The sequence below is a fragment of the Crocuta crocuta genome, unplaced genomic scaffold, assembly GCF_008692635.1.
Source record: "Crocuta crocuta isolate KB4526 unplaced genomic scaffold, BGI_CrCroc_1.0 scaffold1660, whole genome shotgun sequence".
In the NCBI taxonomy this organism is placed as follows: domain Eukaryota; kingdom Metazoa; phylum Chordata; class Mammalia; order Carnivora; family Hyaenidae; genus Crocuta; species Crocuta crocuta.
This window is the reverse complement of record NW_027529167.1, coordinates 125,532-137,390: the sequence shown is the minus strand read 5'-3', so window position 1 is coordinate 137,390 and position 11,859 is coordinate 125,532. Positions and strand designations below refer to the sequence as shown.

At 34.8% G+C, this 11,859-nt stretch overlaps 1 pseudogene; it reads left to right on the top strand.

Annotated features, from left to right (window-relative positions):
• LOC144226105 (ribosome production factor 1 pseudogene) overlaps window positions 1–11,197 on the top strand; it is a 65,586-nt pseudogene extending 54,389 nt beyond the window's left edge.
• The last annotated feature ends 662 nt before the right edge of the window (window positions 11,198–11,859 follow it).

Here is an 11,859-nt window from a genome sequence, read left to right as displayed (position 1 = left end):
ATTTCCAAGAAAGTGGCTAAAAATAAATAAAATAATATAATAATAATAATAATTTTAATAATTAGATTATACTACATAGTTTAGATGTGTATAAAGTTTATATAGTTGTGTTACACACATACATACACACAAAAAAATATTGATCTAACCAAATTTATATCCTTATTCAGAAAGGATAGAAAGGAAAAATGTGTGCATATGTATGGGGGCAGAGGAGAGAGTTCCTATCAAAGACAACAATAGCTCCGTGTTCCTGCCTAGGAAGTTAATAGGCAATCCTTCTAAAATTTTTTAAAATAATGGGTATATGTATAAGTGTGTTACTGAGTGATAAACACATATAAAAACTAAAAGAATTCAAACTGGATACTTCTGTGTAGCAAGGGATAGAAGGAAGAGAATCAAAAGATGACTGAAGACCTGCACTTGCAGAAATATCTGAATATTTAAACTATGAACTATTAACTCAGAATTTAAGTAAAAAATAAATTTAAAATGACAACAGCAACAACTAAATATCAAAATACATAAGGAAAAATTGTGCACTGTAACTTAAAAGACTAAATAATTATAATCACAATTTCACTTGTAGGAATCATAAGTCTGTTTAGGTACTCTCCTTTTATTCATTTTTTCCTACCTTCTTCTTCTATGCCCACCATCTGAATAAGCCCAAAAAACAAAGGGAAAAGAAGAATGATTCCCAACTTTTAATCTTTTACTACCAGAACTTAATGCCAAAGCAACCTCATGTCTTTAGAAAATTGTTTCAAGACATTAAGTAAAAGCAGATATTAATTAACTTGATGCAATGACTTAAGTGTTTATTAATTCCTATATATCAACCACATTAATCAGATACTACCTATTTATTTTTATATGTAATTACTGAAGACCTAGATATATGAAGGCCACTTTTCTACCTGAAGAAAATAAAAGGTAGTTCTACAAGTCTCCCCAGCATCACCTTCTCATAAAGTCATTAATTTTCCCTTGTTCCCTAGGACCACTCCATCTCTAGCTTTTATAATTCTTGGGTTTCATCTCATGGAGGCAACAATACATTTTGCTTTCATGACAGCCATGTGCAACATTCATTAGCTGACTTGGATCTAATTACTCCAAGGGTTGAATATCATCTTGGTCTCTGGCTATTGGTATTCTGGCACTTTGTTTAGTAACTGCTAAATCATTCCCAGGAGCTGCCAAATTCGACTGGTTCAAGGTCACTGTTACTATGTCTGTTTGTCTGTCTGTCTCTCTCTCACACATAAACACACACATAATTATGCACATTCATTCGTCAAATAATTTTAGCTAGTCTCTCCCACATTTCACAGATGTCTTTGAACAAAAGTCACTCAAAACTAAGAGATAACTAACTCTTGTTCCTTCCTTTTACAAATGAGAAAAATAAACAGATGAAATTTCTTGCTCAAGATTATATTCCAGGGTTTTGGATTCTCAATCTAGTAATCTACATCATGCTACCTATTCTGGTTTTTTGCACAGAGACTTTGAGAATATGCTTTTTGCTCACCATCCACTATTAAATAAATAAGACTTTTTAATACCATACATGAAACTTTGTTGGTATATGTGCAATATATGCCAAACATTTCAGTACTCAAAAGATAGGAGATGCTCAGTAAACATTGACTATATGGAAGAGTGACTATTTATTTTCTATTACATGCAAGGTATTTTTCTAGGCAATGAGGATTTTGTCAAAGCTTTATTGAAATTATAATCCAATAAGTGGAAAGTGATCATTCAATTTAAAACACTTTGGAATAGGGTGTGGGTTATTTTTAAATTTTTACTTTCTATTTTTCTTTACTATATTATTTTCTTTTTTTCCAAAATACATCTGAAAAATCATAGTCTAATATAATCCTTGTGAATTTAATATGTTAAAGAATATTTATTGGGATTCTTTCTAAATTTTGATTAGTTATTTGCTCATGTTCGAAAGAAATAACTGGTCTAATCAACTTTAAATTTTACTAGGTTTCTCAGAACAGCTTTGTTACCAATGCAATAAAAATAGCTTTTCTCCTGGGAGATGATGGTGAGATTTATGTGTTTATAAAGGAAAAACTGTACTTGTGTTTTAAGCATGTACTTTATAGATGAAAAGCCTTTTTTTCATTTTAATAAAATGTTTAAGAAAGTTTCTAGATAATGCAATACTGACCCATCCTATGCCCCAACTAAGACAGTTATAGCATAAAAAATTCTTTGTGAACATGGCCTCTTTGCTGTCCAAGACTGAGAGTGTAATCTCCATGTTTAGTGACCCTGGTGTTCCTCTAAACACAAAATTGTTAATGAGCTAGCTAATGAGACTGTACTTTCCCATCATATATCAGCTTTTTACTGATCTATCTATCTGTCTTTCAGAAGCGGGGCTGTGACCCATCTTGCACAAATCACTAAACACCCATGAGAGAGTAATAGCTTTGGCTCTTTAGAACCAGAAGTTTAGAGATGAAAGAATCTGAATTTCATTATAAACTGCATGAGCTATCCATTTAGTCATATCAAAGCCATTCATATTGCAAACAAGATAAGAAAAAGAGGTAGGAGAGCCACAGACTCCTCACTTGATGTCTTTCTCTGAGAAACTATGGAGTAAGTACACAGTTCTCTTTGTCTTCACCAGCCACAGGTCATCATAACTCCGAGTTATTTTGTGCTCTTGTGTATACAATGCCCTTGCTGAATAATTTTTCCTCTTCAGAAATATTTTTCCATTAACACAGTATGATACTTTACAGTTTGAATTGCTTCAAACTGTGGAGTAACAAAATACCCCCCCATTTTTTAACATAATGATGAAGAAAGGAAAACATACTTGATACTGATAGATGGGAATTCAAGAAAAGAATATAAACTCCCAGAGAACAAAGGAATATTTATGGAATTATTATGAGACAGGCTCAATTTGGTGAGTCTGAAGTAGACCTATTATAGTGAGCCATTCCGAACAAGAGGATCACAAATTGTTTATTCATGACAAAAAGTGATGTGAATTTCTATAGGAGCAATTTATTCTGTGAGCATGGCCTAGAATCAATCAATAATCTCAGTCTTTTATTATATTTACAAAAAAGTTAGAATTCTTTCTTTTGAATCCATGAGCTCTAGGAAGGCAAGAATCATGTCTACAGTGGTCACCCCCTTATCTGTGGGGAATACATTTCAAGACCCTCAGTGAATGCCTGAAACTGCAGAGTACCAACCCTTATATATATTATATGCATTTTCCTATACATACATTCTTATTATAGAGTTTAATCTATAAATTAGGCACAGTAAACAGTAGCCAACAATAAAGTAGAACAATTAAAACAATATACTATAATAAAAGTCATGTGAATGTGGAGTCTCTCTAAAAATACTTATTGTTCTGTATTCACTGTTCTTCTGGAATAATGTGAAATGATAAAATGCCTAGATGATGAAAAAAAGTGAGGTGAATGTCATAGGCACTATAACATATTGTTAGGCTACTACTAACCTTCTGAGATAAGTCTGAAAAAGGATCAACTCTTTCCAGACTGCAGCTGACCATGGGTAACTGAAACCACATATATAGAGTAAGAACACAAATAAGAGGTGGGGGGACTGCCATATATTTTTTACTATGGGGTGCCCTACAGCTCGAGGAGAGCAATGCCTAGCACACAGTGGCCCCTAAATAAAAATTCACTGAATGTATATTTATTCATCAAGACGCCTGAAATTTTTTTGAAAACAATATATGTGTATGTATATATATTTGTTTATATATATACATATATATATTCATCTTATCCAGTAAAATTTATTTCATTCACTCCACCCGTTCATGAATAGTGTATTTCCAGAATGTGGAAGACTTTGAAAAAGGTTTTACTGGAAAATTTCTGAGTTAAGTTTTAACCTAAGTTTAAAATTCCTAAGTATAATATTTAACAATCTATAGAGCTTAATTAAGCCTCAGTCTCCTGTGAAAAAATGGCACCAAGTGGAAAATCGATAAACTGTAACTGTTGATATTATTTTATGTTTTTTCATTGACAGGTAGGGAGGCAAGTTGAAGAGCAGCTTGTATTTCACAAAAAAAGATAAGCTTTAAGAGCAACTTTTTACCCTCCTTTCCATCCCCCTTCTCCTCTAGTTGGAGCAGCACTGTTGTAATTGTTTTTATTCTTGTCTATGACTACAGCTCTTCCGATCTAGTTTACTGACTTCCTCTTCCCCTGACACTCTTAAATGTCAATAATGGCTAAGTTATTATTCAGCCAAAGGCTCTCTTTCTTATAAGGATTTGAAGGCTAGGTAGCTACTATATGTGCAGTCTTCACCATATGCTAGGCATTGTTCTAAAGATTATTCCATTTGATCCTTACAACAACACTAGGAGGTGAGTATTACTATCACCACCCCAAATTAGAGGAAGATACTAAGGCACAGAAAGACCCATAGTTCAAAAGCTAGCAAATTGGGGTGTTAGGATTCAACCAGATAGTCTGACTCAAAATTCTATGTTCTTAGCTACTATCCTAAAGGTTACCTCCAAGTACTTTGAAATAAAAGAAAAGATTAGTCTCTGAGTACTAACCCCTAAGATGGAGATTAATGAATCAGAAAAAGATATGAAAAGTCACCCGAAAAAGAAGAAATAAAGGACAGATGGAAGGAAGGAAGGAAGGGAAGGAGAGAAGAAACAACTTCTATACCATGGAGCTTCTAATTTTTTTCCCATCACAATGAAAGTCATTAGTGAAGGTAATATTCTAAAAAGGAATCAGAAGTAAACACTGGCAACCATCAATTTTCATTTTGATTAGATGATCTTCATATAACATGATAGATGTTTGAAGCTATTTTAGCTTAGACAGTTATCTCCTTTCAGGTGTCAGTATAATATAGCGGTTAAACGACTTTGTGGAGTTTAACTGCCTAGATCTCGATACCAGTTTTACCACATATTACCCATTTGACTATGTTATCTATGTGACCTTAACTTAACCTCCATACAATAAGGAAATAATGACAGTATTCACCACATAAGGATGTTGTAAGAATCATTAAACATAGTCATATATTAACATATATATAAATCATATTAACATATGTAAAGCCCTTAGGATGGTGCCTGACATATAGTAAGCACTCAGTAAGCCTTAAAATATTATTTTCCCATGACTCTAAAGACTTCAAACTTTATCCTAAAATCATAGAGAGCCAATAAGTGTTTTTAAGCACAGGAATAACTTGATCAGGTTTTTGTTTTACAAAAACTATTCAATTGACAGGATAAATGAAATGTATCAGACTAAATTAAACATCTTACAGAATATTTTAAAGAAAATAAGTTTATTATTTTCATATATGTGTAACTGCAAAGGTTAACAATCACAAATAGGCATTTTTAATAAAAATAACAGAACTATTTTAAATTAGCATATACCTTACAATTTTTTTCAGATCATTTGAATAAAAAAGTCTTTCTAGTGGCTAGCTAAATATCTCCTCTCTGGTGAAAAATATAGCCTGGCTCTGAAATATAAAAATTTTATATTTCATAAAAATCTCTAAAATCAAATTAAATATAGCTTTATTATTTGTGGTTTTGTTTATTATTTGTGGAACAGCCACAGTTCCCTCATTATGTTTGCCCTCTTTCTACCAGGTTTCCCATGTGGCTTTTATTTATTTCGTTTGTTTTATATTTCAAGTTTTTATTTAAATTCCAATTAGTTAATATACAGTATAATATTGGTTTCAGGAGTAGAATTCAGTGATTCATCACTTACATATCACACCCAATGCTTATCACAAGTGCCCTCCTTAATGTCCATTACCCATTTAGTCTATCTGCCTGTTCACCTCCCCTCTAGCAATCTTCAGTTTGGTCTCCATAGTTAAGAATCTGTTTTATGATTTGCTTCTCTCTCTTTTTTCCCCCTATATTAATCTGTTTTGTTACTTAAATTCCACATATGAGTGAAATCATACAGTATTTGTCTTTCTCTGGCTGACTTATTTCACTTAGCATAATACACTCTAGCTCTATCCATGTCATTGCAAATGACAAGATTTTATTCTTTTTTACGGCTGAATGATATTCGTGTGTGTGTGTGTATGTATACTACAGCTTCTTTATCCATTTGTCAATTAGTGCACATTTGGGCTCTTTCCATAATTTGGCAGTTGCTATTAATGCTGCTATAAACATCAGGGTGTATATATTCCTTCAAATCAATATTCTTGTATCCTTTATCCTGTCACTTGAATAGTTTTTGTAAAACAAAAACCTGATCAAGTTATTTCTTTTTTTTTTTTTTTTGATCAAGTTATTTCTTTGCTTAAAAACAATTATTGGCTCTCTATGATTTCAGGATAATTTTGAAGTCCTTAGAGTCATGAGAAAATAATATTTTAAGGCTTACTGAGTGCTTACTATATGTCAGACACCATCCTAAGGGCTTTATATGTTTTATGATTTATATATATGTTAATATATGACTATGTTTAATGATTCCTACAACATCCTTATGTGGTAGATACCATCATTATTTCCATATTGTATGGAGGTTAAGTTAAGGTCACATAGATAACATAGTCAAACGAGTAATATGTGGTAAAGCTGGTATCCAGAACTAGTATTGCAATTGCTGGATCATACAGTAGTTCTATTTTTTACTTTTGAAGGAATCTTCATCCTGTTTTCCAAAGTGGTTGCACCAGTCTGCATTCCCACTAACAGTGCAAAAGGGTCCCCCTTTCTCTGCATCTTCACCAACATCTGTTATTTCCCATGAAGCTAATTTTAGCCATTCTGACAGGTGTGAGGTGATACCTCATTGTGGTTTTGATTTCTATTTCCCTGATGATGAGTGATCTTGAACATATTTTCATGTGTCTGTTAGCCATCTGTATGTCTTCTTTGGAAAAATATCTACTCATGTCTTCTGCCCATTTCTTAACTGTATTATTTGGGTTGGTTTTTTTTTTAATTTGAATAATAGCTTCTACAGGCTGTCTTCACACTGACTATTCCAGAACCCATTCTCCCTCCATAATTTTCTGGTCTTTAGATTCTAGGCCACTCACTTATTTACTCAGGCAATGAATAAATGCACTCCAAGTACTAAATACTATTACAATATTCAAAGCAAGAGACAATGAGGTGCTGAACTAAAACACTGAAAGAAACAATACATTCACACGCTCAAGGTAAAGGCTATGCTATCAGAAGGATACAATGTAGCACATTCTATGTCCTATAATATAAAGTTTACTTTGCTTCAAGTGTATCAGTAATATCTTCCCAACCATATTTTAAATTCCTAGCTGGGACCAGACACTGGATATTCAATTCCTTTGAATACTCAGCATAGTGTGGCCCTTACTTAGTAGTTATTTGACATTAATCAAATGTTAATCAAATATACATAGATGCACTTTAGGAGGGATTGCCTTTCTATTTGTAAGATAATGGTAGAAAATTCATTTCTTGTGTGCTTTCTCATTTTTAAAAAATGGCATCCATTTCCCCATAGCTAATCACGTTTTTCCTTTTCCTTATCTAAGTTTCTGTTTCAGAACTCACTATTCTGCACTTTATCTGAAATGAACACCAGATTTGCCATTTGTTCATATAAGAATCAAAAATTTAAACAACCTCCAGGAATGAAATTTCAGCAAGTTATTTAGTGAGAAGCAGATGAAACACCAATTTTCTTCAGTTTATGAGAAAGAGTTGTTATCACACTAATAATTTACACAGTCTCATTAAATTGGCTTTTAACCTGATGTCCCAATGAGTGAAGTTCACTTTAGAATATCTCTAATAAGTAAATCTTAAAGCTCTACATAGCACAGTGATGGGTGGTAATTAGCATTAGACGAACAGAAAGAATCCTCTTTACTCAACAAATGACTTTTCACCCTATAAAATTCCACCAAGTACCCAAGTACAAGCAGATTAATTTAGGTCTACTTTTCAACAAGCAATTAACAAAACAAACCATAAGTCTTGAAATTCAAAGAGGAAATTAATTATTCTCTTCAGAGATGAGAGCAAGATGAGATTAGAAAAAATAATTTATCAAAATCTATGCCCTTTCAGTATCAATCTGGACAAAATAATCTGTTCAAGATGTACTTAATCACATGTCTAATGTGTGCACAGGGCTGTGTTGAGCACTGTGGGAAAAACAAGATCAATAAGACATGGACCCTGCCCTTAAGCACCTCACAATCAACTAGAGGTGACATGCCCAACAAACAACTGCTTAACATAGTTGTAATTATACTGTACTGTAATTAGAGAGCTAACAGCTTAGAGAATACTCTACACTAATAAAGGACATCGTGTGAGAGAGGAAATATTATAGGGGAGAGAGAAACAAAGTGGGCAGAATAAGAAACTTTAATGACTTTTGAACTGGGTCGGGGTAGGGAGAGTAATATAGAGAAAGAGTAATTACAGAACAAAAAAAGAAAATGTGTCCCCTATTCTCCCACAAACACACACAAAACTTCTTTTTCTCCTCCTTTCCCCTACTAAGTTTATAGACAAAGTGGAAAATTTCAAATTTATCTAGAGAGACAAGCACATAGACAAGAATACACTCAGTTGCCTGTAGGTACTAGAAGGACCACAGACAATGTTCGCATGTGAACTCTCAGGGAAGATGAGAGAGTCGAGGCACTATGCTACCTCTGTGCTAGAAGCCTAGGCTACTGGGAAGGCCAATTACATATATAAACCCACTCTCTTAGCTTTAGTTTGGATTTCCTATTAGTAGACCTCGAGAATAGGATTCATGTGAAAGCTGTGTACTAGAAAGTGTTATCCTAGAAAAAAATAGTAGAGGAGCACTCTCAACAATAGCTAAAACATGGAAAGAGCCTAAATGTCCATCAACTGACAAATAGATGAAGAAGATGTGGTTTATCTATACCATGGAATACTACATGGCAATGAGAAACAATGAAATCTGGCCATGTGTAGCAACATGGATGGACCTTGAGGGGGTTATGCTTAGCGAAATAAGTCAGGCAGAGAAGGACAAATACCATACGTTTGCACGTATAGGAGGATTAGGAGAAACTTAATGGAGGACCATGGGGGAGAAAAAGGGGGGAAATGGAGAAAGGCATTGGGGAAAGGGAGAGAGGCAAACCATGAGAGACTCTTGAATGCTGAGAACAAACTGAGGACTGATAGGTGTGGGAGGGAGGGGAGAGATGGGCATGGAGGAGGGCACTTGTGGGGATGAGCACTGGGTGTTATATGGAAACCAACTTGATAAAAACTATTTGTAAAAAAAAAAAATAGTAGAGGAGTAGAAAGTAGAAAGGCTTGAAAGGGACCAAACAAGGGTACATGCGGTATTTAAGCACAGTCTAACAAAGGGTGTCTTTAGTTGAAATCCACAGGGTGCTCTGAAAACAATGCAGAAAACATGTAAGAAGTCCCTTGAAGAGGACCAGAGGGCCTACGTATTTATATTTCCATGCCCCTTAGTCATTGCTTAAGAGCAGCCCACAGTGGGACCTGGGAGCAGAAGCCAGGTGTTTCCAATAGCTGAGGGCAGGTCTTCAACAGAGTAAGCAGGTGATAACTGTTGAACATGAAAGGACAACAACAGGAGCACTAACAACTCTGCTGCACTTTAATTGCTGTTAGTATGAGAAGGACATCCAACAGAGATGGATTTGTATAGAATGAGGAATCAGTTTCTATGTTTCGTTTTTCATTTAAACATATTATCAGTTTTCACACATATTTTTCTGTTCATTAAACTTATGTTTTAATAAGTGTACTAATAGGAGACTTAAGAACCCAAAATGATATACTATTTCAAATGTCTCCAGGATGGTGTGGAGGAAGGAATTATGTTAGCACACACAATTCTACTTATTCATTCATCATTAATTCATTCAGAAAATTTTCATTGAACACGTGCTAAATGTCACATTCTTTCCTCAAAAAGAAGTTAGCCGACAGACGCTACGGAGCAAACACCATGGCGAAGGCCTTGGATAAGAGCTTGCAGTAAAGGAAAGAAAGGCCTGAAACGGAAAGCAACCGCCGAAAAACTTCAGGAGGCTGCAGTCGCTGAGAATGGAGCGACGGAAAGCGGGGTCCAGTCCCCGAAAGCGGCTGCCTTTCCCTCAGGCTTCAGCATTTCAGAAATGAAGAACAAACAACGGCGACAATGTTCACGCGGTGGAAACAGCAGCAGCAGAAGGAAAAGTTGGCAATTAAGAAAAAACTTAAAAAAGAGAGAGAAGCTCTTGGTGATAAGGCTCCACCAAAGCCTATACCAAAGACCATTGACAACCAGCGAGTGTATGATGAAACTGTAGTAGACCCTAATGATGAAGAGGTTGCTTATGATGAAGCTACAGATGAATTTGCTTCTTACTTCAACAGACAGACTTCTCCCAAGATTCTCATCACAACGTCAGATAGACCTCATGGGAGAACAGTACGACTCTGTGAACAGCTCTCCACAGTTATACCAAACTCACATGTTTATTACAGAAGAGGATTGGCTCTGAAAAAAATTATTCCACAGTGCATTTCAAGAGATTTCACAGATCTGATCGTTATTAATGAAGATCGTAAAACACCAAATGGATAAATTCTAAGTCACTTGCCTAGTGGCCCAGCTGCTCATTTTAAAATAAGCAGTGTTTGTTTGCATAAAGAAATTAAGAGGAGAGGCAAAGACCCTACAGAACACGTACCAGAAATCATTTTGAATAACTTTACAACGTGGCTGGGTCATTCTGTTGGACGTATGTTTGCATCTCTCTTTCTCCATAATCCTCAGTTTATTGGAAGGCAAGTTGCCACATTTCACAATCAACGGGACTATATCTTCTTCAGGTTTCACAGGTACATATTCAAGAGTGAAAAGAAAGTGGGAATTCAGGAACTTGGACCACGTTTTACCTTAAAATTAAGATCTCTTCAGAAAGGAATCTTTGATTCTAAATATGGAGAATATGAATGGGTCCATAAGCCCCGGGAGATGGATACAAGTAGAAGAAAATTCCATTTATAAAGTACTGAAGGAATAGTATTGGATTGTGCTAAAACAGGGCCATCTTGGATTTACGGCAGAAGACCTTTTCAGAATGGTATCTACTGGTTTGGTTTCATAAACCTTTCATGTCTGGACAAGTGCCATGAATTATCATTCACTGTTTATGTAGCAAATACCAATAAAAAATCATTTTAGTGAGTTTAAAAAGTTAGCCATGAACAGAAGAGACAATATCCTTTTCCTCCTGAATCTTTTTGAATTCTATTTGTGAGACAGAAAACAGAAATACAAATGTATTAATATATGGTATAATATTAGACATTGATACGTATTTTAAAAAAAACAATAAAGATTGGGTTGTGTGGAAACAGAGCAAAGAATTGAGAGTGATGCTGGGGCTGCTATTTTGTTAGAATCATCTGAGAAGACGGTATTCTCTGACAACACTTAGTGAAAGTCCCAAGTAAAATGAGAGAGCAAGCCAAACAACTTTGGCTCAGGACATGATCTCACGGTTCGTGGGTTTGTGCTGACTGCTAGCTCAGAGCCTGGAGCCTACTTCGGATTCTGTGTCTCCCTCTCTCTCTGCCCCTCCCTTGTCATGTTCTGTCTCTCTCTGTCTCTCAAAAATAAATAAATAAATGTAAGAAAAAAACTTTAAATAAAAAAGGAAATTTGGTTGACTGAGTAAAACAACTAGCATGATTTACATATCTTACATGTTAATTGCTCTAGTATTTATTTTACACATGAGGAAACTGAAACACAGAGAAGCACAGAAAAATACCTGATTGTCACA